The 26,803-nt window shown below is 27.5% G+C and overlaps 1 protein-coding gene across 6 annotated transcripts in view; it reads left to right on the top strand.

The window, feature by feature from the left end:
• Positions 1-26,803, top strand: part of LOC121129701 (uncharacterized) — a 371,351-nt gene that overhangs the window by 183,276 nt on the left and 161,272 nt on the right. The window contains exon 1 of one of the 6 annotated variants that reach the window (XM_040724914.2): positions 12,499-12,773. The exons of 4 other annotated variants lie outside the window; for them this stretch is intronic. The gene's annotated coding sequence lies outside the window, so the exon portion shown is untranslated. Of the gene's footprint in view, positions 1-12,498; positions 12,774-26,803 lie in introns of those variants that run through there. One more of the 6 variants, XM_040724916.2, reaches the window with a different exon arrangement.

Raw genomic sequence — 26,803 nt, 5'->3', positions numbered from 1 at the left:
ATCATAGTAATTTCTGCAAAATTTGTAGAGAAAAATTATCCATTTGAATTTAAATTTGCTTAAAACTATATATTTAAGTTGATAAAAGTCGTTTTTCATAACACTTAAGTCAGAAACACTAAAACTTAGAACAAAATAAACTACATTTTTCAACAGTTGTATCTGTTGTATAACTTTGTATCTGGAATGTCGATCATTTTTAATATACAGACAAATGGTATCAAGCATACATCATCACGTAGGTGCCAATGATTTTTTTTGATATACCTTCAGGGTGTAAGAACTTGACTTCAATCTTAGTTGGTTTTCTTTAACATCTAGCAAAGCCACCAGCACCTGTTGTACATAAATGTAGCTCACTAGCCAACAGTGATCTCCTCCAAGAAAAATGCAACTTTAAAATCATAAATTTAGGCAAACTCTTCATTATCAATATACCGTTTTCCCCCAACTTTATCAACGCATAGTGGAATGAACTTGTGTTAAGATTTGATTCCAGGAATAGCATAATCAATTCTGTCGTAACGATCTGCATTCCGTTTCAATCTTAGGTACATATTTAAACATAATACTGGGAATTCTATTTTGACAAAATTCAAACATTTCTTCGGTAAATAGAATTTGATTGTTGTTTGGCCAGCATAAACTTTCTTTAGCAGTAAGGCGTTCGTCGGTACTACCCCGCCCATTGAGGTACAAATTTAAAGAAGTGTGTTAATTGCCGCCTATATAAACGGAACAAAGGACTTACAAACTTTTATTTATAAACTGTTTAAATACCAGAGCATGAGGGTTTCCACTGAGAAGTAGCAAATAAATTCTATTTACCTTCGATACCAAACTCCCTTTCAAATTAACTAAGGTTGTAAATCATCTTCCTATTGCCCTGCAAAACTATAATTAAACAAATGCTAAAGCTGCAAACCAGGTAGTCTCACTTTCAAATCTTTCATGATGACATCGATGACTTAATAAACAAAGTGTGCATTATGAGTATTGTCCTCAGAAATAATCGTATAGGAGACATGATTAATAACATTGTCTGACTTAAAGTAGTGGACAAATGGATGCAATGAACTCTGAACTTCATCTTGCACAAAAAAAGAATAGTTATTTGCAAAATCAGCGAGAAAGATGGCCTGTGAATCATCGAGATCCCTTTTCAGTTGGTTCAGGTAGTTAGATTGTCCTTTTGAAATGTAGGAGTGAGGTCTGAGTGCTTGCAGTGATTCAAAAGGCTTATCGATTAAGCAAGGTACATCTGAAACAATTTTGAGCGTAGGTCTATCAGTATTTGTCCACCGAGTAAAAATGAATTTTGATCATCTTTGTAATTGCCAAAGAATGTAAACAAACAATAAGTTAACATTTATGAGTCTAGATAGCCCTCACATCTCACTCTTTACTGAGCCAATCAGTTGTGGAAGTAGATTTTTGAGTTCAATGCCTCCTCAAAAAGATTTTTGTGCTTTTGGTGGTAGGTGCAAACATAAACTAAATGTGTTCCATTAATGTCAGGTAAAATATACCATTTGGGTCTCAATATGCAAAATTTTGAGTAGCCAATCTCAATCTCATTTTTTAAAATCAATTTCAGTGCATATTTAATAAAATTTTGCACCCATTGAACATTTATTTCCTTTCATTATTTTGTGTGCTCTTCTTAAATGCAGATTAGGTACTGATTTCTTAGAGCTGAAAAAAAAAAAAATACTGTATAAATGAATTAAAGTATTATAACTGCTACTAATGTAACTCATTCAAACACTATTCATTTATGAATCTTGATTTATACTAACTGATGTAAATAACTACTTCAATTTCATTTTATTGTAAATTTATGTTAATTATTAAATAGTAAATCTAGATAATATTAAACTGATAAGCATATAACTATCTGACAAATTCTGAATGTAATAAATATACAATATAGTGATTCACTTTATCAGTAATTTATTCATACATATTCTTCTCCAAGTAGATGATTTTACTCCGAAATCTTGCAGAAATTAATCTGAGACACTCGATGTAAGGCCTTGGCTGATTTGACATGGAATGACTCAAAGTACACTGTGACATTATTAGAAATATTTATTGGTGCACTGTATACAAAATAGACTAATATCTTATAACTTCTTTAATAGATTAATATATATTTGAAGAATGCTACGGAGCGCACCTCAAAAAGCTGTGGAGCGAATAGTTTGAGAACCACTTTTTCTAAACAATAGCAAAAGTTCTGGGATATCTTGACTCATTCCACAAATTCGAATACAATACCTACAATTGACGCGAATATGTGTGGGAATTATTGGCCGGTATCTGATATAAATAAACATACAATAGAAGCTATAAAATATAATACAGATCTATTCCAAACACGACTTGTGATCCTGAGCTTACTCAAATATTATTTCCAAATAATTAGCATAAACAAACAAATTTAAATAAAAGACTAAAAACTATCACAATAAAAGTGGTAAATTATGTTCGCAATCAGTGGAGTCACTAGCCCCCTTTTGGGGGGTTTGAGCTCTCCTAAAACCTTATGAGGACCAATAAAAATATTTATCTTATCTTCTATATATATTTATAAGTCTGATTTTGTTGTATCACACATGGAATCCAAAATGGTCTAATAAATCATTCTGAAATTTAGCAAGTAGACGTATAAAATAACCAAGTATGTTGCTATGATATTTTTTTGGTCTTTTAAGGTCATTAAGAGCTTGTTTTTGACCCAAATAAAACCTCAATTTCCTTCTCTCTTTTATGTCTCTCTCCTTCTCTCTGTCTCTTCCCTGTTTTTTTTTTCTTTATTTTTTCTTCTACCTTCATTCATTTTTATCTTTATTATCTATAGAGATATTATCTTTATCTCTATTCAGTTCTGCAATTCAGGCAGGGTCTTCTAGTATATATTTATATAAAAGGCCAATTTATATAAGTAATTATATAACAGTGTTTATTTTTTTTGGAGGGTAAGGCTCCCAAATGATGAAAGCTAGAAACGTCCCTGTTTGCAATCAACCACATATTTTTTTTTTTCAACCCTTGATGACATCCAATTTCGAATGGGTGATCTAACGCGTTGGATTTAGCCTTATATATATTTACTACATTAAATTAAGATTGGTTGGTGCTTGTACATATGACGACTATTTTTACTTAATGCACCTAAATGTGCTCTTTCTTGTCATTCATGGAAATATTCCTTCAATACTTGAAGACCTTGATAAGTAAATATATTTATATATCGATATACAAATTGTTTACACCATTAAAGGAATCATCAAAGGATTATAGGTTGATGCACATGTAACTATTAATTTTTAATCATACCTTTTAATGAATATTGGTTAATTAAATTGCGTGTTATGAGTTATTGACTATATATATTTATGTCTGAAATACGAATTTCATGTTAAAAACCCTGTGTTTCTTTTAAATATATATATATTAGATACATGTTTCCAAGTTTAAACTTGTCAAACTTAAAATGAAACTGATTTTTAAAGAAATTTTTGTGCATTTTGAAATCTGATGTTTTAGTTTATGGATGTCCAGAATACACATTTATCAACATTTATGCTTTTTATAAAGTATAGTTAATTTTAATTTAAACATCAATGATGTTGAGAAAATGAATTTTATTTTTAATATATGTATTATTTACACATACAAGTAATTTGTAAAAAAATTTAAAAAAAAATTATATTAAGTAACAACGAGGTTTTACTGTGTGCAATTATATTTTGCATGTTGCATATATTTTATATACTTTTAAAAGGGTTTGCATGTCATAAAATGATCATGTTATCATTTTTAGAGGAGTTGTATACAATGAATATGGGTACATAGAGGAATCTAGTATTTTCACAATGATGGAATTATCAGCTGAATCTAATGAATTCGATCAGTTAAAGTTAAATAAATTATTTAAATGTTTATAAACCTTTTTAATTTATAAATAGCCTCAAGCAACAGGGTAATCAATTCAGTTGTTTTACCACTCCTGACACTCTATAAAAATTGGTTTAAACAGCATGACACTTGAACTAAGTAAATTAATAGCCTTATGATGTTATAGACTGGAAGACATTTATTTGTGTATAAAATACTCTTTTTCTGTTTTGGCGTTTGCACCTTAGCCTTACACCTAAAAGTTTATGCTATACGTAAAAGTTTTGTGCTGATGCTTAAGGCTGATAGAAATTATATTCTGTTCTGTGCATTGTCATAAAAAATTTACATTAAAAAAATCAGCTCTATCCATTCATTAGTTCTGATATCTTTCCGTCACAGACATGTGGCTGTAACTCTATAAATATATACGAAAATAGAATTGCTGTAAATATAAGGATAGTCGATGCTAATGAATGATATTGTGTTCTGTTAAAAAAAAAAAGAATATACCTAATTAATATATAATTTTATTTGTTAATAATGTTGCATCTATTCTTCTTTTTTTACTAGTATACAATTTTATTTAGTTCTTTCACATGAATAATTGATACATTCTAAATAAGCATCCAAAATGTCAATAATAAAACAATTATGTGATACATCAACAAAAAATTATCTTTTACATTGTTTCCTCTTAAGTATGATAATTTAACTAATCAGCTAGATTTTTTAGTAAGATGCTTTATCGACCTGGAATTCTTGAAAACTATGTTTTGTGCAGGTGTCCCCATTGAAATACATCTGGTTGAACCCTTTCTTTCTTTGACTAAATTGTCTCAAATAACTTACAGCAAAAAAATTTCGTTGGTCCAAATTTTACAGAAGGAATGATTAGATATAGATCCTTTAATATTGCTACAAGCAGAGGAACCAGAATTCAATTTTGTTTCCTGGCACAGGTTCCATAACTATTTTTTTTTCTTTACTATTATTTATTCTCTACCAAAACAGACACACATAATTATAATCAATATGTAAGTTAACAAGTTCATATAAATAATAAAATTAACATAAACATAAATAAATTAAACTATAATAAAATTGATTTTTACAAATTTATTCATATTTTCACCGGCATGCTTCTGAACGTGTATAAAAAAATATAAAAAAATGATGTTATTAAAATGGTAGTTTCATTCATTTTCTATTTTTCTTTTCGTTTCCTTTTTTACCCCGACTCCCTCGCCACAAACAAAATGATCAATTAAAACAAAACAAAACAAAAATACACACAATGACTAATAAAAAAAGAATTGAAAACATTGGTGACTGGTGAGACAGGTTAACGTAGATTTGCATGTGTACACATTTCCTCTTCAATCTATTCAACAGTATTACTGAACTATTTAACTGGACTCCGCTTCATTTATTTGTGTAAACGTTAAAAAGAATGCCCGTAATAAGTTTCTTGATCTGCATGTTTTCCTCAGCTTCTGGAGACATAAAAAAAAAGCCAGTCCCTCTCCTTCAGTGTTAGTCTGTATCCTTCCTTAACCCTTTCCTTGAACATGCCTTGTAGCTCCAATAATTATTTTTAATTGAGATATTCTCCTAGTGATAATGATTTGATGTTTATATAATTTTATAGCCTTGACATTTTTATCTCATTACATAATCATTTACATAACTAAAAGTTATAATAAAAAGGTTACAATATGACGTAGAAAGTACATTTAAACCTGAAATACATTAGATGATACTTTCAGAATTTTCAAAATGATTTTAAAAGCAGAAAGGTAACATTTATTTAAATTCTTAAATAATCTTAATGAAATCTTTTTTTTATTTAAAAACTATGAGCTAACTGTAAAATTTATACGATAAAAACTTGCGTAGTAAAAAATTATATCATAATGATTTTTTTATTTTTGTTCGTCGATCATTTATAAGGTTAAAAGGGATTTCTATATTTTCAAAGAAGAAAATATATTTTTTTAAATACTTTTAAATGGATCCATTTAATTTCTTATTTACTGAATGAACTTATTTTAATTATCTTAGTTCAAACCATGGAATAAAATATTCTAATAATTAATTTTTAAAAATATAAACTTTGATCAGGTAATTTTTATTTTTCAAAATTGGATTTTTTTTTTTGAATTTATGTGCTCTGTTACTTTATTTGTATTTTTTTTTACTCAACTTTTGTTTTGATAACAAAACAAAAACAAAAAAAACATCTACTAATCAAATTATTTAACCCTAAATAAAAAGTAAAGTAAATCTTATTAACCTAAATTTGTTGTTTTTTAAAGGAATTTTAGTATTTGTAAAAATATTATTTAAAAAGAAGAAACAGAAGAATAGCAAAGAACTCGGAGATTAATAACAAAGAAAATATTTTAATTTTGGTGTAATCTTTATTTTTTTAACATAAAAAAAAAATTTCCTTAGCTGGATATTATTAAAAGTTAAGGATCATTTTATTTTTGCATTATATTGATATATCCTAAAGCTTTACCTGTATGTATATTGATTATATCTAAAATGTAGTCGTGTTTTATTTAATTTAAGCAATACTTAAAGCTTCTTAGATATAAGTTCAAGGTACATGGTCAAAAATGGTGGGTGGACTAAGTATGTTTACACTTTTATTTTAAACAATGATATTTTTATTTGTTACATATTTTTAAACCATGTATATATCTGTTGTAGTAAAAAACATTTTTTTCTATTAATTTTCATCTCCTTGGCAATCAAAACTGTACTTACATGACGTTTGGACACTACAATTTTCACTATTTTATTCATATTTTCTACAATTAACATTCCCGAATCTGATGCAATGCTGCATCTTTGACATCAAATTAACGGAATGGGATGGAAGAAATCAAAACTGTGTGTGCTGGGTTGTTACAGTATCGAAGCCATATATACTATTCATAATTTTAACCGCCTGGCTTGTGTTTCCACCTTTAACAAAGAAAAACTGTAAAATATGGCGTTTTTTCTCATTGCTTGTATTCATTTTTGACGCACGTTCAAAAACCATCACAAAGCTGTCTAAAACATTAAATTTATAGCATTTACTGGGTTGAAGTTTTGATTGATGCAGGAGGTTCTTTTGTTGAATTTTGAAAGTTTATCAATAAATGTACAATTTTGCAAAGTTTCAGTGAAATATTTTGATTCATCAAAAAGGTATCAGTGATTCAATATTTAATTACTTGATCCACTATTTTGTCGTAGATGGTAAACACAATTTAAATCAATCAAATAATATTTCATCTGCGTTGTCTAAGACAATATTTCTCAAACTTTGTTCATTACCTACAATTTGAAAAAAATATCTAAGTTTATATCACAATTTAAAAAAAAAATGCTAATCTTTGATTGAAAGTTATGCAAAATTTTAGAAGACTTTTTGTTGATAGGAAATAAATTGTGGTCACTTTCTTAATAGTTACTTCCCCGTCCCCTACTCAAGTCTCTATGTACTACTAAAGATGAGTGAATGTACAACAGTTTGATAATAACTGACCACAGGAAATGTTAGGTTTACAGTCACTTATACAATTATCATATATGTTCAAGTAATAATACAGATTACAAAAAATATAATTACACTTAGAGTTGTAGAATGTGAAAACCTCTCTAAGCTTGTAGAAAAAATAAGTAAAAGTAAAAAGTTATTTTTACATAAATAGGCTGAATTGTAAAGACAAGTTTTGAAGATTGTTTATCTGGATAATTTTTTTTTAAATAAATGAATCTCAGTGGAGAGCTCAGAATTTCCTGCGAGGCTGGATTAAAAAAAAAAAAAACTTTCCTGTTTCAAATAAACGGAAGTTAAGGTTTGTCACTTTAATCAATCATGGAAGAATATTTTTGGTAAATTTATTCCTTAATGGAGTTACATAATTTTATAAAAGGTAAAAAGTGCTACTTCGTTAGTGCATATTGTGTTTATATATTTGATGTTACAATTTTGTAACAACAATAATTCTAAGTACTAATTCAAATGACCATATAAAGTATAAAAATACATTCTTAATTAAATATATAAAGAAGTGTGAGAACAGTAGCGGCTCGTCTTTAAAGGGACAACTATTTTACCACACTAAATATTTTTTTAGAGTGTGTATAATTTCAAAATACTTAGTTTTAGGTCTGATTAAAAATCCTTTTTGGTATATAATTGGACAATTATTAAATTTTTGGGTCAAGCTTATGACACAATTTAAAAATTTTAAAACATGTCTCGAATGTTGTTTTTTCTAGAAATTTATATGTTAATGAGATTAAAAGTATATTTACTGATAAGAAAATCAACAAAATAAGGAGAAAATTTTAAATGAAAAACTAAAATAATATTTTCATTCCATATTTGCTATTTATTTGCATTTATTGATGTTGCATGAAAACTATATAACCCTTTGTTTGTATTTTTCCATTATATAACATGGTTAATGAACTGCTAAAGGAAGCCCTAAACATAAAACGTATTTAATTACTTGAAAAACAGTTGAACAATTATAATAATTATGTCATTTAATTTTTTTTATTGTTTTCCTAACTATTCAATCCATTTTGCACTTGTAAATATCAATTAAAATGCTAAAAATACTTTTATAAATATAAAACTTTGAGAAAAATAAATCTCTATTTAAAGAAATCTTATCAACATGAGTTTGGGGTTTCAGCAAGATATCATTTGTTATTCTTATTGTAAAATCATTAAATTACAATTTTTGATATAAAATGTTATGAAATATTCATATTCTAGAAATTTAAACATAGACTAAGACAATAGTATTTTCAATAGAGCTTCAAATCATTAAAATTTTACGAATTGACGATTTTTCGAAAACTGTGTTTTCTTCTTCAATTACAGAATACAATAATAGAACTTAGGTCTTGGAACGCTCATTGTCTAAAAACCTACATTTATTATTGCTCTATAAGCTTTTTATATAGATACGATTCAGGGATTCATTATACGTTGAAACTTTACATTACAGCTTCAAAGATTTGCTGCAAGAGAAAAAAGGTCGATTTAGATTGTCTTTTTTATTTTTTTATAAGATTAAAATATTAATATAAATATAATAATAAAGCCATGGGCAATGTTTTGATACATTTAAGAAATTAGTTTCAAGTTAGTCCTCCAGAGTAAAACCAGATCCATTATTTATATGAAAGAAAAACAAATTTATTAAAATAAGCTAAAAACTCTAATTGAACAGCAATACATAAAATTGAAATGATAAAAAAAATACTATCTCAAGCTTTTGCTAAAAAAATTATATTTATGTTCAAAACTTTTCCCTTTTGGAAGCCCTAGATAGAAGATAATTGATTTAGTCTGCTTCTGTGAAACAAGCATTCGTTCTCATGTTCGAAATTTTCAGCGATAAGGCAACATATCTTGTAGGTATGGTCCAAATTATAGTTCTCACTTCTGTCACTACAATATGTCCATTAGACTGCTCACAATAAGGTCTCTTGAGTTTAATAGAGCAAAGTCAATTGCTTTGATTTTCGAGGTAGCTTCATTTGTCCCTTCTTGAAAGTCCAAAAACCACTATTACTCTATGAGTTTTTTTTGAACAATACCAATAAAATATTTTACCTTTTTTTCCAATTGTTTTAGAGTGGCAAGAGGCGTACAATCTGGAAAGGAATGGGTTTTGCCGTTTAATATCTCACCTCAGTACTTACATGGTCTTGGGAAAAAAAATATAATTCACAGAAATCTGCGATTGGACAATAATTTTTTCTTCGTCTTTTATTTCTTTTACCGATGATTTGATTCTGCTCTTCTGGTTTTCAAGGAGACACAGTGGTTATTTCACATAAATTTTTGAGTTACATATGAATTCTATAATGAATAAATAAATAAAAGTTGCGTGAAATATTCAAAAACTAAGTATAAATAAATTGATTAGATTACTTAAACTCTAATAAATAGTTACAAATCAAATACATTGGATATGAAACATATTTAAATTTGGATTAATCTTCTAAGCTCTGAAATATTATTTACTGATGACAATTAGCAAAATTAAATTATAGGTAATTTCAGATCAATTTTTTCACAAAACATTACATTACTTAGTTTTATTAAATATTATTTAATATAACTAAAGTTAAACCAAAAAATTAGTCAATACCAAATTTTTTTGTGATGTAAAATCTTTTAAAGTTGTTATCTTAGGTTATTTTTTTACCCATAATATAATGCTAGTGAAATGATATAAACTCACAAATAAAATTCTTTATTTTACTTGATTATTCACATGATGTGATTAGACATATTTCTATACTGTACTGTATTCAAGGTAACTTAATCAATAATTTATATTTTGAATGGTGAAATTGTTTTATCCATTATTATAACCTTTAATTTTCATATTTATAGTAATTTAACTTCAAAATATTACTTTGAATCGGAATTAATTAATTTGTATTATATGTTTATTTATCATTAGTTAACAAGTATAAAATTTCGTAAATCGGAGCAGAAACCCCTTGAATATAATCATTAGCAACTTATAAGTTGCTAATGATTGAACAATCTGACTTATGATCCTATTCTGTTTTCAATCATAGAAAAAAAAAATCCCTTAAATATTTTTTAAGATCATTACTGACATAAAAAAAAATGTTAAAACATAAAATAAATAACGTCATGAAGTGTCAAGAAGATAACTAAAGAAGAAAATACACTTTTTGAAAAATAATCTTAATTTTTAACACTTGAACACTGTTAGACGACCTTTATAACTCTTTTAAAATCGTTCAAAATTTGTCAGTGATCATATTTTATACCTTTAAGATCTCAAAATAAAAATAGAAATGTACTTGTGCTCATACTGCATATCGTTGAAGAGGCCAATACCTTCAGGATGTTAAAATAAGTTGTTAAGTATACATAAAAATATATTTTTATTTTCTAGCCAGAAACATGCCTTTGACTTGCCTTCGAAATTTGTGTGTACAATTACAAAAATATACATTATGAGGGGTTATATCTAAGCAATACTTCATTTGATAGGTATACAATTTAGTTTCTTGGAAAAAATAAGCTTTCATTGATGTATATGTGAATGAAGGGGATTATTCATTCAAAAAATATCGAATTACTGATGTTAGCGTAAAAGTATAGCCTAATTTCAGTGTCACTTTTCTGGGAAAATATATTTAATTTTGGTAACTTTAAACGTCATTTTTCTGAATTTTCATATATAAGTATTATTTTACATTTTTTTAAAAGTTCTGAGATATGCTGTTAACCACTATTACATATGTTTTGGGTAAAGTTACCTATGTGTAATTTATTTCATTTGATGTTAGGACAAGGTTGTAAAAGTATTTTTGAGGAAGAAAAAATATTATTAGCTGCAACTATTAAAATATGGATTAATAACTAGGTATCTTGTACAAAATTATTAATATTCTATTATCTAATTATTACTTGGTTATTGCAGCAATTGATTTTTTTGATATTACAGCTCGTCAGTCATTTCATGAATATAATTTTATTTCTACCCAAATATGCATGTCATTATATTGTTGACGTAAAGTTTTCATCTTCATTGTTTTCATTTGTATGTTTGTTGAGTATAGAAATGCCGTATATTATTAAAAAATAAGTGTAGATCGTAATTGGCGTAAAATCATGCAGATGGAAACATAAAATCATAAGGCATCAAACTTGAATTTTAAGGAGCTCCGATTTTCTAAGCAAATGCTTAGTTTTATCTATTTATACAGGGTGGGAACTCAAAACTCGGAGTAACATTACTCGATTACAAAAGACGTGATTTTTATGGGAAAAAAAAACAAACTTAAATACAATTTCTGATATGTTTCATACTATATATAGTATATTCCAATTCAACAACCTGAACCGAGTAAATATTCTATAGGAATTTAAGGTCAACTAATTTAAAAAAAACCTATTTGGCACAAAGTTGAAGAATAACACAACCTCTCCAAGTCTTTTGATATTGTTGTCAAGATGCAACTAGTTGATGCAACTAGATTAAAATTTGTCTTTTTCAAAATGATATTTTTTTTGTGTCATCTAGATATTACGTTGCCTCTAAGGGTTAGTCTTGAAAGTACTATTCCTAGATAAAATTGACCTTAATACAAGACAAAAAAATGCCGATTCTTCTTGAAAGTTAATAGAAAGCTTAAACACCCCAATACATTATAATAGATGAATAAAACTGCAACTTCAACGCCAATGAAAATTGACCAATTACTGTTTGATAAATTAATCTATTTAACGTTTTTCTTGAAACTCCAATGTGATAACTCTCTCCCTTTATCAAATTGCATAGGACTGTTCAGAAATAATATAAAAAATTCCTTCTCAAAATACATTTGAACTAACTTAAATTGCTGAATGTATGTATATGGAAAAAAAGAGAATAAAAGAGTCACCGTACACTCACACTACTCCAAAACGCACACGTATATACAATAATAGTATTGAATAAGTTTAAGCACACGCCCAGAGTCCTTTTTTTCTCTCACGCTTTTTTTTTTGGCAACGATTTTTTTTTTGTACGGAAAAACTTTACTAGATAGTGACTCAAAAAATAAAAAAGAACAAGAAAAAAAAAGCAGTTAGTTGAATTTTATCTTGGAAAGTTATATGTTGTGATGTTTGATTTTATTAAGTCGTCTATTATTTCATTAATATAGAAGATAATAAATATAAATGAAAGGGTGAATATCGCGTGCCTAAATAATCTAATGAGTGGCTAAGTATAGTAACATTCAACGTTCATAATTAGTGATAGTGTGTCATCGGAATACAAGAAATCGGGAGGGTAATCCTAGGAAAAGTCAGGGTAGGTCTTTATATTAATATCGCTGTATGTTCGAAACATTTCACACAAACATGCGCTTAAAATAGAGTTTTTAATTAGAGTTTTGGTCAAACATAAATAGTGGTTGAGAGAAAAGTTTGGTTTTTTTAAAAAAATGCATCAGTATTCCAAGCTGTTAAGATGTGTATGAAACTGTCAGCTGTGAGAATAAATAATTTAATACTAAAATAATGTATTTTGTTTCAAAAATGGTATGGAAATGAAAAAATTTACTCCTATTTTGCAAAACAAATCGAAGCAATCTTAATGGGACACTGTTATACTATTTTGTAGGGAATGCAGCTGCTACTTGTAGTTTGTATATGTTTAAAAAATCTTAATCTTTAAAAAAATATATGATACAAAATCGATGGTTTTTTATTTGGTAGATATTTCATTGATATTCACTGCATAGTTTTTTGAAAATAGATTGTTTTGAATACAATAGATGTATACACATAAGTTGTTATCATATCACAATGCAATATTGTCTTAATAGCGAATAAAAGTGTTGCAAAATATATAAATACATCTATTCAAATAAAAAGGGTGGGGGGGGGGGAATTGATACATTAATACGTGTTGTGTATTTATTGAAATAATAATATCAAAAAGCTTTATGAATCCCATTGATAGTATTTTTTCATACTTTATATGATGTGTACATTCATACAGTAAATCTCTGTCACAATATCCTTCATGATTCACTATCAATTGTTCGAACAAAATAAGTATCTACCTTGAAATCTTATGTAATTAATACAATTATACATCTGCTGTGATTGTATAATCTTTTTTTTCATCACCAAATTGAGACTGGCAGAAATGACTCATACAGTTTCATATAACTTTTGTCCCTTTAACATAGTTGTTCATAGTTTAATGTTCTTTTTGATTGATGTAAATTAATTTAACGAGAAAATTGTATTATTTAAATAACATGTTGTATATGTATCTAAATGATGTGCGGGTATCTTTTAAACCGTAGGTCCCACATTATGAGTTATGTAACCTTCCCGGCTCGCAACATGTTATCTAATTACGATACTTTAAAAAATGTGACAAAACACTTAGCCTTAATTATTTCCTATCCTATATACGTATAAAATATAAATTGATTTAATGTATATAACTGAAATTTAGAAGTAAATTTTACAAAATTGCCCATAAACCTTTCACTCATTATAAGAATTACCTTCCACATTATTTTCTTAGTGTAAGTTAATGTTTTTGAATTTAAGCTAATATTTCTTTAAAATAGCTTGCAACATTTACGTGTTACCTGCTACTCTCAAACTTACGTTAATTTTTTGTTCGCAAAAAAAGGTTTCCATATCAAACTCAGTGTTTGAAAAATATGTGTTAATTGTAATGTGTGGTTAGTAGCAGAAAAAACTGTTAATCTGCTTGAGTTTCTAGTCTATTGTGTGATACATAAGATCCCTAAACTTAAACATATTTACTAGGAAATATGACATTCAAAGGGTTAAAAATATCAAGTGCAATGTGATGAAGGAGCTGATTTTTGTTTAAAGGGTTGGGTTGAAAATGTATAGCCCGGCCCAATCTGCTAGTAACTCGTGGGATAAATGTCTGCTCACGTATCATTAATTTATATATATAGTTCCTTTTTATCAAAAAATATTAACGACTATAATTTGTTGAATTGATGTTTTCATACAAACCCATTTCTATCGGTTTTTTATAGTTCTAAATAAAGAATGTCTATATTTTATATACATACCTTGTGCTTGACACTCAACTTTTACGATCTGAAAAGCTCTAAATAGTGTATGTATATATAAGGCCTACATGTGTTAATGTGAAGTTATAAATTACTTATGTTCTATTAATTGTGATGTCCATTCCATAACATTAATATTTAAATAATGTACAGATTAAAGTAACGACTATAATTATAAAAAACTTTTTTTGTCAAACTAGTGGAATCAATAAGGGTTAAAGTTTTATGTATGTATATAGAAGTGTTTAGTATTAAAAGTTGCCAATATAGTTTTTTGTATTTAGTTTAGTTTTTGTTATTTTTCAACTTTTTTTTGACTATTTTTTACTCGGACTGTAGATCTAAATTAACCTAAGAAAATATAATGTTGGGGTATAACATTTGAAGGTAGACTAATTTTTTGAAAAAATCAAATGCAACTTACAAATATGGGTTTGTATAACATGTGGGATTATCAAATTATGAGAAAAAAAGGTAACTTTAAGAAATTATATTTATATTTTTTAAGGTTTTTTCTTTGATGGAGTAATACATATCATATACGTTTTTTAGAAGAACCTTTATTTGAAGCAGAAATAACTGATATAAATTAAAATAAACTGTGTAAAAATAGTTATCATAAAATTTAAATAATTAGTTTTGGAAATTTAATTACGATTTATTTTAGATATAACATGCACTTTTTATTTTGTAAGTGCTACATTAAGTATACCTAATGCATTTAAGCCAATTGATTACATTTCCTCTTTTTTGAAAATTTAATGGTTGCTACGACATATAAAAACATGATTTTCCATTTTATTTTATTTCGTAAATATATACACAAGTATGTTTTATTTGATTCTGGCGAATTTGGCTGTGAAATTCTAATAATTGAAAAGATAGGTACATAATAAAAGGTTAGAATAGCTATACTTACTCCAAAGTGGGTATAAATATGATTGTATCAAATGATTTACATGCTAAACATTCTATTTTTTATCTCTTTAATTTCACTTTCATGGTTCTGTCTAATTCATTCATAGCTTTGTTGGGAAATATCTTCAAGCCGAAAAATCAAAGTAATTTTCAGAAAAAGAACCTTGTTAGAGTTAAATAAAATAACTAAATTAGAAACACGTTATTACAAAATTAAATTTAATGTTTACAGAATGGCCCATACCTTGACCCTTTGATACTGAATGTCACTTGAAGTCACTGTCACATACGTTAATGTTAAAATAAATGGTGGCAGAAGAATACTGGCCCATTTAAAGCGGTACTCTACTAAATTTGAATTGTAAGCGTTAATTATGGATTCCAATTTATACTATTTCATAAAATTTCCACTCCAAAAGCACAATGGATGGATAAGGGAAAGGTTGCTTTATATAAATTGTAGGGTAATTTCTTGTTTATAACTTCTGGTTTTGATCACAAGGTTACAGTATGAATTAATCAGTTTTAATTATATGATAAATCGAAGATTTTAATAGTCCATTTCATATATTTTATTTTATTTGAGTTTTTTACTTTTTGAGAATTAAGGTTATGAATCTTTCATTTACAATGGTTTTAGAAGAAATATAACTTATTTTTGTTCCATTATTAGGATACTAATTTTTCACTAAATTCTAATTCATATTACATATTTTGCATTTTTTCATATTCCTATTTTATTTTTATATAAATTAAAACAATGCTAATAAGCCTATCATGAGTACTAATAATTTATCATATTACAGGCCCCCACTGGAACCCCCCTCTTTAAGAATATTCAAACACAAAATATTATATACATTAAACCCATACATAAAAACATAAGTTAAACAGAGTCATAAACCGATGCTTTCTTTTCACTCAAGTTTATTTACGACTTTTTTCTGATAAAAAAACTTACATATTTTGTACCATCCTATAAATATCTATAGCCTTTTATAGATACAGAGACCTATAAGAATATGTTTAAACAAACTTAAATTGCCCATATTCAATATTTTAATTTCTATTTCAGAATTTTTTAGTAACTATATATGTTTCCATCATTTTTGGAAGTAGCACTACTCTACGTAACATATTTATACCGTTAAATGTACTTACAAATTCCATCTATATACTCAGGTTTTGGTCTGTAAGTTAATTTACAATATATATACGAGCATGTGAGTTTGAGTAGGGGGTCTATTTGACTGGGAGTGAGACCCCTCTACGGGAAATTGTTTTGTTTTTTAAATTTTAAACTAATTTCAAATTTTGTTTTTTAAAGTATATATATTTCCTAATTTGGTGATAGTTCGTTTAGTCATATTTCGCTATAGTTTGGGATTTAATTTTTAAAACATTTTAGTAAAAAAGTACAAAATTAACATTTAGAAAGAAAAAGTTGTCAGTTTGTAGCACAGGAATTGGATGGTTTCATGAAAAGTTGAAGGGTCTCCGAGGTTATTTCTTTCGGCAAGAAATTAACTGAAGATCCAGGTTAGAGTTATCGATAATATAGTGGACGATCATGAAAATCAGTCTGCGAGAGTTTTAATCCAAGTCGTTTATGGAGAAGAAAATTGAATTCAAGATATTTTTTAGAGCAATTGGTCTACAATTACCCATATTTTCTGTTTTTTTATTTCCTGATCCCGTTTCTTCAGTCATCAATACGGCTACTAAAAAAAAGTGTACACCAATTGTCGTATTTTCAATGAAGAGTGGGAAGTATTGTGGAAACAAAGGAAGAGTGAGGTAGTTGTGTAAAATGCCGCGAAAGTGTTGCAGTTTTCTTCGCCATAACTTTGAAACAAAACATATATCAACATATTTAAAGTTTTGAGGAAAGTTACAATCTGAAAAGTATGATTCCATGAAATATGGTTTAGAAACTCAAAAAAATTTCTTCCTCAGAATGTTTACTGAAAATGAATCTGTCACTCTTATAAATTAAAAAATAGTGTACCATATAAGATGGCAGAACGAGGAAACCCGTTTACTGATGGCATCATCATCAAAGAGTGTATGATGGAAGCAGGAAAAGGCTTGTGTCCCGAGAAAGCCCATTTTTTGTGAAGTATCAGTCGTTCTTCAAGTTCAGTTGTGCAGAGAACAGAAGAACTTGAAAAGAAGAATGTGCTACAAATATGCAAAAGGCAAGGAACTTTTTGTGGAATTCTCTGGCGCTGACTATGTCGACTAATCGTTAAAGTACATCACAATTTTTCGTGTTCATTCGTGCCGTCAATTTGGACTTTCATAGCGCGAGAGTTTGCATCTGTTTGTAGCATGCATGCAACAACAACTGGAAAATACATTTTAATGGAGGTGCAAATAACTTTGTAAGACCTGCTTACGTTTGGAGTGAGGAAGGGTCTGGTGGGGCAAATTCTGGGCCCTCTATACATAAAATATCTATCTATAAATCAGCAAGTGCGTTGTGGGACACACTTCGTTTCTGTAGTGAACTTCATTGAGGGATATGAACTCCATCACTATCAGTTCCAAGCTTTTCTTCAAGAAATTGATTCTCATTTCTGTGACTTCCTCTTTTTATGCTCTGAGATAAGTGTATTGAATGTTATGACTTGTTTTTGCATCCATACAAATGAAAAATAATGGTTATGATTTTTTTTTCATATCACCTGAAGAAAATATACAATTCACAGTTAATTTAGCATGTTTACCTGGGGGAGAAAGGATTGTGCGGATTGTAATAGTGGTATTTGTTATGTCCATTTGACCATAAGAATATATATATTCAAATGGGTGATTTAAATCCAGCGTTAACTCATAATTTTCTTAAATATATTTTTTAAATTCTCATAAGTATTCTACTTTTTTTTTTTGTCTGGTGTGGTCACTTTATTATAAATTAAAACGTTTGTAGCAATATCAGGCGTATTTTGTATGAAAGCGTTATATGAAATGACTTATTAAGCTAAGATAGGATGTTTAATTCTATTTTGCGTATGATTTTTCTATCTGAATCTCATATGACTAATGTAAAAGATATTCAGAAATCAATTTAGCTGCGGTCCAATTTTCGAATTTAGAAGGTATTTTACTTACTTTTCAATGACACTTGATTATATTACCAAAGAATAATCCAAAATCGATATTGATATTCAGTACCACAATTAGGTTCAGTCACTCTTTCCTTGTATATAAACAATCCTACCACATGTCCAATATGACATGAAAATGGTATTTTCTTCAGATGAATATATTATTTGTAACAATGACATAAAAACTGGCTTCAATGTTAAATAGATCATAAAATGTCATATTAGAATAATATAAAATTAAATTTTTATATTCCAAATTGATAGGTACAATAGGGTTTCTTCTTTGGTATAAATGAACTCTGAATCTACATATATTTAATAATAGTATATCAAACACTTCGTATCAAACGACTACATTTATTAGTAAAAATGCATCAAATTATCTATATGTAATACGCGTTACCAAAATAATATATTTATTTACTTGAACATCTTCATGACTAAAATATTCTTAAAATAATCCGACCTATAAAACCTATAATCCAGAATATTCAAATTGAATAAAATTCGGTTCATCGATTTAATTAGATAACTTTAAATATACCATAGGAGAAATCTTTTGTTTTTTCTAGATATTTTACAGATTTTTAAATCATTGTGCGTACCTTTTCTTTGGATGATTGAAAGTTATTTTCATCCAAAAATGAATCAAATGTAAATTTTAAATTTTTCGTATATATATTTCCTTGGTTTTAAGTTTTTTAACATGCAATATAATTCCAATCATTCATTATACTTTCTAATGCTCAGGGTTTGCGACATTTTCATCAGTAAGAGTCAGATACGTTTGTGTTGATAAAAAGTGACCGACTCCTACACTCAAATTAAGTGTGATAAAAATTAAGATATTAAAAATATATAATCTTATAAATAAGTTAGTGGTGCTTCAATAATAGAGAAATTATCATTATTAAGTCATCCTCAGTATTACTCTACGTTTTTCATGAGCACACTCACACATAGAGTTTCTCATTTTTTTAAAGAGCTTTAGCTATGTTAAAAATGAGTTCTCAGCTCATATTTTAACGTTAAGAACTGTATGAGCTGACTGAAGTGACGGCAAGATTTCATTAATATATAGTTGAATGTATAGTTTTTATACAACTCTATACAGAAACACTTTTATTTTGAATATGATATAAACTCTTGTCTGTATTTTTATTTTTAAATCAAGTACATACGTAGTAGAAGGATCACGCGAACCAAAAGTATGAGCGGGTTTAGCCATTTCAAAAAATTGACAACTTGTAAATAGAAATCCTTGCATGGAAATGTATTTGACCGCCGTGCTTTGGTTCAGAAAGGTGTCTGTATGGAGTATAAAAAAAATTGTTATAAAATATTTTTTTGTTATTAATAAAAAAACTTTATCTATTTAAAAAAATGACTTTACATATTACATAATATATTTTTACATTTAAATCCGTCACTTCTAGAGCACGATAAACGTTGCATGTCCCTCTTTTTTATAGGAAAATAGTCTAAAAAGAATTTACTACAAGTTTACCTAATTTTGCAAAACTGGCGGACATATTTCAGTTGTAAGATACAGATGCTATAATAGCCGTTATATGTAAATATCTTTAGAATATACATATGTAATTAATTGCGCCTTCAAATTCCCTTCATAGGTAAAAAGCTAAAAGGGAAAGACGGAAGTTTAGGAAGGTTACATACATACAAAAAATAATAATAAGTAAATATAGTAAGTGTTATCATATTCTGTTTAGTATTTCTAAAAACAACATAAATATAAATAGGTACACAGTTTTTTTCTTCTTTGAATTTTTCCAATAATTGTTGTTCAACTTTGATAAATGTAACCTTTTGTTTTTCTATATAAAAAAGTGCAAATTTGGTTGTTATCGAATCGATAAAATCTATAAACAGGTGTTTAGGAGTAGGTTAATACTAGTACATATATTATTATATTGTCAACCCCACATTGATTTAGCTTGTTATGGTGATTATATACCTTCTGCCATTATTTATATTATTTCAATTTACACTAATTGATGACATAAGCTTATATGATGATGAGATAACCTATATCATAACAAAATAATAGAATAACTAATTACATATGTGTCGCGATAACATAAAAACAAACTTGGATACTTTTTCTCAATATTGCGACAATATGATCTACGTATCTGTTGATATGACTACTATAATTTATATTAATTTAAAAAAGTAATAAATTCCTTAAGAGCCATGATTTTTAAGGTTAACGGAACCCTATAAAAATTAGTTATTTGGTAACACTGATCCTAAAAGATACTGAGACGTCATAACGTGAAAATTATTTTTAAAGGAGAGTGGATAAGTATTCACGTTGCGAGAATAGCGTAAATAAGAGAGGGATTAGTTTGTTAAGAGCATGTCTCACCAACTGAAATTGATAATATTGATGACATCAAAGTTCGATTTAAAGTTCAAATACCGCACAATCAAATTGACTGAACTTGTATATAATATGTTCATGTAAAAATTTAAACAAATATCAATCATATTAATAACTTCTTAGACAGTTTTTCAGTGTTTTAATATTGTATTTGACCCTTTGAAAAATCCTCTTTGGTTTTTAATTGAAGTAAAAAACTTAAAATGCGTTTTTTCTGTTTCATCAAAAAAAAAAAACCAGCTTACTTTTATGTTATTGCCACACATATAGGCTTTTATTGCCCCCTTATGGTTAATAGTGTAGAAAATATACATATATATGCTTGGAATGAAGCCCTTTTAAAGGAAATATTTATAAATTTTCTACTTACTTCAATTGAGATAAATGAATATTATTAAACCAGAAAAATAAAATTATATGTATTCATGAAAAAGCGAATTATTGAATATGTTTATTCATGTATTTTACTTCAAAATATTGAAACAAAATAACCATCAGTTGATTAATTCAGTCTCTATATCTACAAAAGTTACCTTTGAAGTTAGTTTTTTCTGTCAAATTCACGTTTTTAAACATTCAAAAGTGTTGTTTCAAAAACTAATGACGAGACTGTTTTGTTGTATATTGTATATATGTCGCTTAATTTACAATAACTGAATGATACTTTAATCTTCCATTAATAAACATCCTTTCTATAACGTGGTTAGTGAACTTGCTAAATCAATTGCAAAAAATAATACGTATTTAATTGCACAGTTGAACTAATAAAAATAAAACCTTATTTTAAAATAATCTTAACAAAATTAGTTTTGTAAAGATATTCAATTTTGTTCGAACTTTTTATAAAATAATCATAACTTAGAAAGAATTTCAATAATCAAATTAGTACATATTAGGTTTGATGAGGTTGGATGTATATCTATAATATTAAACTCTTATTGCTACTGTTGTACAAACTCAGTTTTCACTTTAAAAAAAAAAGAACCCAAGAAATCAAAGGAACGAATTTTAAACTAAAAAGTTATAATGTAGGAGTATACTTGTTTGACGATGATGTAACTAACTACAGAGTATCAATAAGAAGTAAGAGATGTTGTTAGGCCTTAAAAAGTTGGTTCCTAAATGTAAATATGGTTCCAGTATGGAACATCTTTTAAAAGTTTAATAAAACGAAAAACAATGAACAAATCAGTAAATAGTAAGAGATGCTTATCATCTATTATTAGAAAATATGCAATGGCACCAAATATCAACACATCAATAGAAACAGCTCTTAACCTCACTAGATATGCAGCAAGAACTCTGAGGGTACTATTGATATACTGTAAGGATAATTTAAAAAGTGTTTGTCAAATGTGTAAAGAAACTCACACAGTTCAAAATAAATGTAAGATATGTGAAGTAGGCATTTTTCTCCAGTCTTTTGACACCTGCTACAAAATAAAAATATTTGTATGTAATATTAATAAAATTAGTGAATAAAAAAATATTTATGAAGATGAATAGTGGTTTTATAACAATAAATATAAAAAGTTAAAATATAAAAAATACGTTCCTCAATGTTAGTGCTCTTATGCAGGAGCAGAAATCGATTTATAGACCTGAATAATACTATTCGAGTTTACAAGAATGTCATATTGAAATATTTTTAAATAAAAATAATTTTTGGGGGTTGGGCCATTCCTGGGTTAATAAGTTAAAATAAGAAATCATGTTTTTTACCGTCTTTTACCTAAAGTTAAAAATCATAATCAATTGCTATTCATTTGTTTAGGAGAAAATGAAGTTTTAACTGTTGCAAATTGTTTGAATATAATTTTCTAATTAAAAAAACAAACATATATAGGTATAATTATATGTATTTGTTTTGCTCTTTCTCATATCATATATGTATACATACAAACATGAAATAATATAATATGAAATTGCAGCTAGGAATTGCGTTGTATTAACATAAGTAAGCCTATATTTTACTATTTACAAAATGATTAATTTTTTTTTAATTATATATGAATGTGTAGGATATATCTTATTATCCTTAGAAAGATTTACGTGTATTTCTATACTTTTTATAACTATAAAATTTTCATGTTATAGTTAAAATGTACTTTTTGTAGTTTTTCATTAGGTCGTAAAAAGGTTTTTGTATGTAGAAAATAAGTATATTCATAATATATGTGTAGAATTGCATTTGTTCCTTAGAAGCAAGCAACATAGCAAATAATTACTTTTGCTTCTTAGGTACGTAAGCATTTTAATTGAGTTTTTGTTTAGTTTTGTTGTTGTTGTTAATTATAAACTTATTATTATTTGAATGTGCCATTTACGTTCGTTGCATCAAAATTTAAGATTTTTTTTGGTTAATAACCATTATGAGAGTTATGAGATAACATCAGATTGTGTTTTCTCAACCTTTTATACATGCATATATTTGCAGACTAAATTGAATGTTCAACTTTAATTTGCCAAAAAAAAAAATCATTTTTTGTAATTGAAAACATTTACTAATTTGTTGAAATATTTTTATGATGTTATCAAATGTCCTTTATTTAAATCCATCTATAATTTATATATTAACATGACTCTTTAAAAGGGACATATATGTTGGGTTTTTACAAATATTAACAATAAGAGGATAGTATTTTGTGTCCATAAAAGATACTTTAATAAAAGTTTGTTTTTTCGTTAGGGTCTTCAGCTTATTTGAAATCAAGAAACAATTTGAGATGGGGTATATGTTTTTAAGTCTTTTTTTTATTCTTTATTCATGCTTATATACGATTATGTAAAACCGTCTTCATTATACTATACTCAGTTTTATACATCAAGAAACTGTTGGTCCTTGTATACTCTACACATACACTATACAGTAGCGATAACTATAGTGAACTTCCCACTTAAAATACTCAATTAGTATAATGCAATTTTAGGGATTATGATAACATAATTACTTCAATATATGTAAAGCTATATTTCAATTAGAATATCCATTTGACATACCGATTAAAATTTACGAGTATATTAATGGAGCAACATCGCTCAACAGAAATTATTATCCTGGACAGTCAATGTGTGTCAATCTTTTTTCTTGAAATTTCAAAGGCATGACTTGTAGGGAATTCTAAGGACTTTAAATGTTCAAGTAAAACTTTAAAGAACCAGGTGTCACGAAGAATAAGATATTTCTTATTAAAGAGGCCCTTCAAATATTTATTTAAGTTTTTGTCTTTCAGAAACACGGCTGGTTGAGACTGATCTTTAATAATAGCAGCCTTGTTACTCAAAAGTGAACTAAATGATAAAGATGGGGTGAAATGTAATTATGTTAAATAGTTGATTAGGGCTATGGCAGAAATATTAGAGAGGTCTTTATTAGAGGGAGTACAAAAGGACAAAAAATGTATGAAACATGGATTGTAACATTGTTTAATTCAGGGGGGAAATATCATTTGTAATATTGTGCATGGCAGGCTGGGAATATCCTGCTCTCAATAAAGATGATTATAGACGCTCTCAGTATCAATACTTGCTCAGAAAAGACTCATTTTATATAGAAATGGATTTCAAAGACAGTTCATAGTTTAGGTGGAGTAATTGTAATACAATAATTGGTTTACTTATACTTAATCAGTAAAGTTCTACATGACCAATTAAATTAAAACAAAAAAATGTAATAATTAATAAATTTATACCGTTTGAATAGTAAAACAAGGATTCCCAATAGGAATTAATTTTAGGACCAAAGTTAATTCATACTTTAGACTAAGTTTTTGCAGGATATTTTAACACATAAGATACTCATGAGGTATGACCATGGAGCCAAGAAGCCATTTGGTATCCAACTTTTTATACGACATTAACAATGAACAGTTGTTTAATATATATAATGGCATTTATATGGAATTGGCTCCCCACTTTTGAATTGGATCTGTCTCATCTGGGGATAAGTGAGATCAGAGGAAGCAAATAGTTCATAACTCTATGTTACGTAATTGAAGGCATTTATTGCAGAGTTTTTAAAACAAATGATGACGTCACAAAACTATGAACTATTTCGTTTAATAACTTGAAATAAAAAGTCGAATATATTTTCTAAATTTTATTCACGAACAAAAATTAGCAGCAGCTAACATGCCGTAATTTTTTAGATTGCATTATCCAGACCCATCCCTTATTTTTTAACTTTTTATAATGATACAGTTTTATGTTGTTTTTTGTTTCTCTCATCAGCATCTAAGAAACTGTAATTGTCTAATTTGTATAAAATTATGCTAAAATCAGAGACGGGTATTTCCGTGACGTTCTTGCACTTCTAAGTAGTGATAGAAAATCATTATTAGTATTTATTATACAGTTTTAATTTTATCAAATTACTTTTTTTATTAAAATCCAGCTAAAAATGACTTCTTTTAAGAAGTATAATTTATTAATTCGTTATCAATAAATGACACGTATCATTTCAATTATCAAGTTAAACTAGTTTTTACTGAATTGAATATTAAAACTGTCTAATTTTTTGTTTCACATCCCCCTCGTTCATTAAAAAAAACAAAATTCATAGTTATCATTGTCTTTCTAGAATAATTTTGTAACTTCTTTAGATACCGCTGTGTGTAACTTTATAGGTATGTAAGTGTAACGCTATACATATATTATTTTTAGAATCAACTAAAAACAAGAAATAAAACAAAAAACAAACACTTTATAAAGTAGAAAAAGTGTTTGTGTTCCTTTCACAAAAAAGTTTTATATATGGATGTATTCTTTGTGTTTTCTTAAACTCTACTCAAAGTTTTTTATTTGTATATATGTTTAATTACATGTTAGCTTCTTCTCTTCATTATTATTCTCTATGAATTAAGACACGAGGGGGGGAAAAGATCAATGATACTACTATATGTATAAAAACAAAGGACCATAATGTGCATAAGTATATTTGCCATCAATTTATGATTATGGTTTGGTTTAAAACATAATATATGTATATTTAGGTGCCTGTGTAGCAGGTGTAATGCTAAAACTGTTCTAAAAGAAACATAAGTATATATACTACATAACTTGGGGACATGTAAGTGCAATCTTTACTTGGTTATATTGTTGGATAAAAGCCATGAAATTTGAAGAAATTGACGTACAGAAAAGTTAGCTATGTTTTATTGTGTTGTATTAGACTCACATCTAAAAGCTTAAATTCCTTAGCGATTACACTTGTTATTAGAATATGGTATGAATACTATCTTACAGGTTGACAACTAACCAATTTTTCATTAAATGTTTTTTCCCTTTTCTAAACAAAATGGCGTATTATTATCGTCACTAACTTGGAGCTAGTACACAGAACGTTTTCCAGAATATTTTGCTCACACGGTCTCTCCGGAGTCTAAAAACTGCTTATCCCCTTCCCTTGACCGTACCTTACATTAAAGGGGTAAACATTAAGTGAAGAAGGGGGTTAAAAGGTTTTGTTTCTAATGTGTTCAAAACGGTATTTGCACTATTATTGCACTTCATTTGCAACAGCGGGATGGGACCCCCATCCCGCTGTTAGAATAGTTCTTACTTGTTTAACAAAATCTCAACACACATAATTTTAAGGCTGTTAAAGGACTCTAATTCTGCACTATTACGTATATTTATAAATAAAAAATGTCCTTTGTATAAAACTTGTTTAAAACTTATGAGAATTTGAAAATAAGGTTTGTAACTTTGAATTGATTTATCTTTTGCTTTTCTTGAATTTTGGGTCACATCAACTATGTAAATAAGCAAACTATATTTTTCTTTAAATTTTCTATAAAATTCAAAATTTGCCAAGTTTTTTTTTCTCATATGGAAG

Source organism: Lepeophtheirus salmonis, chromosome 14, assembly GCF_016086655.4.
Source record: "Lepeophtheirus salmonis chromosome 14, UVic_Lsal_1.4, whole genome shotgun sequence".
Taxonomy (NCBI): Eukaryota; Metazoa; Arthropoda; class Copepoda; order Siphonostomatoida; family Caligidae; genus Lepeophtheirus; species Lepeophtheirus salmonis.
This window is presented reverse-complemented; position numbering and strand designations above follow the sequence as displayed.